Source organism: Psammomys obesus, unplaced genomic scaffold (genome assembly GCF_907164565.1).
Source record: "Psammomys obesus unplaced genomic scaffold, mPsaObe1.curated_primary_1811, whole genome shotgun sequence".
In the NCBI taxonomy this organism is placed as follows: Eukaryota; Metazoa; Chordata; class Mammalia; order Rodentia; family Muridae; genus Psammomys; species Psammomys obesus.
Genome location: NW_026594143.1, coordinates 2,176,814 through 2,180,923, shown reverse-complemented (window position 1 = coordinate 2,180,923; position 4,110 = coordinate 2,176,814).

Below are 4,110 nucleotides of genomic sequence, written 5' to 3'. Positions count from 1 at the left end.
ATTCAGAGGAGGGGGGGTGGGGAGGAACTAGAAAGAGTAGTGGGAGGGAAAACTATAACCAGGATACATTGTATGAGAAAAGAATCTATTGTAAATTAATGGGAAAAAAGGAAAACTGTGACATAAAGCTAATGATGCTTGGACTGTATTAGACACTTATTGAATCAAGAGAATAATACTTTTTAAAAGCTTCTTATTTAAGTTGTGTGTGTGTGGGGGACTGGATCTGCATGTAACTAAAGTGACCATGGAGGCCATAATAAGCCATGTGATACCATGGAGCATGCTAGAATTCTGGGCACGAAGGTTTCTGGAACCAAAACCTAGTCCTCTGCAAGAACAGCACAGGCTGCTCTCAACTCCCATGCCCTCGGCATTGTCTTACGCTCACAGAACATCTTGGACATCTGAGGTCCTTTGCCATTACCCCAGGTACACCCAACGTCCTTCATGATTGGCTCTACAAAAAGTGGGACAAGCTTTGTCAATAGAACACAAGGTCTGAAGAAATCTCAGGACTGTGAGGAGAAGCTTAATGTAAGTTTGAAGAGCTTTGGCCCACGAAGGTACAGTCTGATGAACTCCCTCTAATGATCAAATCATCAGATAGTGTCAGGAGGTCCTCTCTCTGTTCTTTCCACCTTTAGTGGCCAGATATCACCAGGGGGACTTTCTGTCCAGCAGCATGCTGGAACCTGGCCCAGTTGTAGTGAGACCCTCACCAGACCAGGTGCACACCAAAGGCTAGGCATTGACCCTTCCTCATGTGTGGAGCAAACACTCAAAATGGTGTAGATACCTTTCTGAACTCTGGGGGTTCACTGGAGAGGGTGAAGAGATCCTAGCATGGATGCAATTGGAAACAGGTCTGTTGCAGGATATATGATCCCATTGCAAACACAGACATTGTGAACTGCAAAAACTGTTTCTAACTGTGGTGTGGCTCAGTCTTTGATCTTTGATTCTGTTTACTGTAAACAAGTAGTCATGGTGTGGCTCAGCCCTAGCACACACTTTCAATCCAAGGGCTACATAAAGTCAACCACAGGTCAAAAGGCAGAAAAAGTAAGCAGCTGACAAGGAAAGAGCATAAGTAAAACAGAAAGGAGGGACATTGACTTAGAGGGTATTTAAGACAGTGTGAAGAAGGAAAAAGGGCTTCTTCTTCCTGGGACCTTAGCTGAACAAGAAGAACTTTTTCCTTCTGGGAAGTAAGCCAAATAGGAAGGTCAACTGATTGCTTTCTCTGCCTCTGAGCTAGTAGACTTTCACCCCTGCATCTGGCTTCTGAGTCTTCCCTGATAAAATCAAATGTCTGAAATTTACTTTCTTTATAACATGGGTCAGTCACAGGTGAAAGGATCTGTACCTGGTGTGTGACAAGAATGCCCATAGCCACCTGGCAAAGGGGAGCATGTGCTCATGACGGTTCCCCATTTTCCTGAGCAAGTTTGTGAATGGGGGTTTTCATCCATATACGACAGGAAGCAGCAAGACAGCACTGGGGATGGGGAGAAAGACTCATGTGTAAAAGTCTTGCTGAACAATGTGGGTGCTTATTCCATAGAACATGGGTATTGATCAGAGATTTGTGTGTGCACATAGAATGGGTCACCAAGGATGTCCTGAGCAACCACTAGGGCAGAGGGCTGTGAGGGAACCTGGTCAGTATATATGAAACCTCTCTCCCTTTTGTGTCTTGTTCCTAAGTGAGGGAAGTGTGACTATGAGAAATCTCACAGGCACATCATAAATTCCCACGGGGGAAGTAGAACAGAAATTCGAAACTATAGGTCAGTGTGTTACTAGAAGATGAGTGTTCTTGGTCTGGGAGCAGGTATAAAGGACACACTGTAAAAGACAAACACTTCATTTTTCTTTTTTCAGTCTCTGGGCATCAAGGTCAGATCAGTTTTTGACACTAAACCCTGGAGACGGGGTAGAGGAGGTGGAAGATGAGAAAAATCACCTGACTCCTATCAGAATACTACCTGAAGGAGGGCCTCAGGGTATAGGACCTCCCAGTTTTTAGGGGCTAAGGAGCCAGTTATACTACACAGATTCCCAAAGGACTAACATCTTCCTGGAGATCCTCAGGAAAAGGAGGACCCTCTCAGCCACAGATCAGGAATTAGGGAATTGGGGCACATGACCCAGGGAAAGAGGTAAACCTGGTGGCTGCCTGTGGCTCTTTTGGATCAGGAAGCCAGGGAAGGGAAAGTGGCAAGGGAACCTGACATTCTCAGCCATGCATGCAGTTCCCTCTTGTGGAGAGTGGCAACAAGGGGAAAGGGGGAGAAAAGAGAGAGACAAGGGCATGGAGAGGGAGTGCTAATGGTACAGGTCCTTTTGCCCTGGATGAGCTGTCACTGTCCCTGTACCTTAAAGAAGGGCAGCTCCCGGTAAGAAGAACAGCTCATTGTCCTGGGGGAATCTAGTGGATGTTCCTCCTTTGCTATTGCCTTCATGTCACACCAAAGTGTCATCTTGACCAGGGTCTGTCTGTCCATGCCAAATAGGAAATAGTTCTCTGCACAAAGAGCCAAAAGGATCTCTGCACCTCTGCCTTGAAGAACAGTGACTGTGATCTGGGTAACTGGATCTTAAAAGATCTGTTGTCCTCCCTGGCACTGACCATTTGGAAAGCAGTGTTAGGAGTTGTTAGGAATCAATCTCTTAACTGTTGAAATAATGTGTCACAGGTCACTGGATCACCCTGAAGCAGTCTGATGGTTGCGGGGCGGGGGGGGGCTTTCCTTTTATTTATTTATGTATTTATGTATTTATCTCTGTCTTTTGTTCACTCTCCCAACATACCATATATCTGTGATTGCCATGGTTGAGCATGGCCTCCTAAAGCACACAGGATATGAACTTTCTTCTCTAAATAGCAGAGGAAGGAGTTGGTGAGATGCTTAGAGGTGGGGCTGCAGGGAAGTTGTGAAGTTAAGGCCGGTTTGCCTTCAGATGGCCTTTCCTGTGTGTCTGCATTGTTTCTGTAAGTGTCCTTTGTGAGCAGATACATGTTTGAGGGGCTACACATGCCCCAGCAGAAATGTGTGTTGTTAGAGTTTCACACATTCTTCAGGGTTTGGTCCCCTTGTCAGTCTTTCTCTTAGATGTGTAGTTAGTGTTTAAGCTGGGCTTGCTGGCTTGTGATACCAACCTGACTAGTCAGTGACCCAGCAAGCCTAAGATCCTGAGGACAATCCTCCAGGCCTGGCTTTCTACTACTGAACCTAGGTACTCAGCCTTGTGCTGAAAAGCACCATTAATGTCTGATTTTACTCCCCAGACCCTTCTTTCTGGCATTTCATAGGTCTGACTAGAGCCTGCAGAGGTCTTGTGCTTGCTGTCTAAACTGCTGTGAGCTCATATGTGCAGCTGCCCTTGGAAGGCCACACATCCAAGAAAATTTGGGCAGCACAAATTGATCTTCAAGGGCTTAAAAAGAAAAAAAAAAGTCAGAGTTTAAGTGAATGTGGAAGGTTGGGTGGATCTGGGAAGAGTTGGGGTAAGGGGATGAATATGATGAACATACATTGACCCTATGGAAGATGCTCAATCCTTATTCAGAAGGGCAAACAGGATAGCCATCAGAAGTGGGAGAAGACAGGGAACAGGACAGGAGCCTACCACAGACTCTACCGATCAGGATATCAAAGCAGACGTTGAGACTCATAACCAAATATTGGGAAGAGTGCAGGGAATCTTGTCAAAGAAGGGGGAGATAAAAGACCTGGAGGGGACAGGAGCTCCACAAGGAGATCAACAGAGCCAAAAATCCTGGGCCCAGGGGGCCCTGCAGAGACTGATACTCCAACCAAGGACCATGTATTGGAGAGGATCTAGAACCCCTGCTCAGATGTAGCCTACAGGCAGCTCAGTCTCCAAGTGGGCTCCCTAGTAAGGGGAGCAGGGTTTGTCTCTGACTGAACTCAGTGGCTATCTCTTTGGTCACTCCCCTAGGGGGTGCAGCCTTTCCAGGACAGAGAACAAGACAATGCAGCCAGTCCTGATGAGACCTAATAGGCTAGGATCAGATAGAAGGGGAGGAGGTCCTTCCCTATTAGTAGACTAGGGGAGGGACATAGAGGGAAAGAGGGAGGG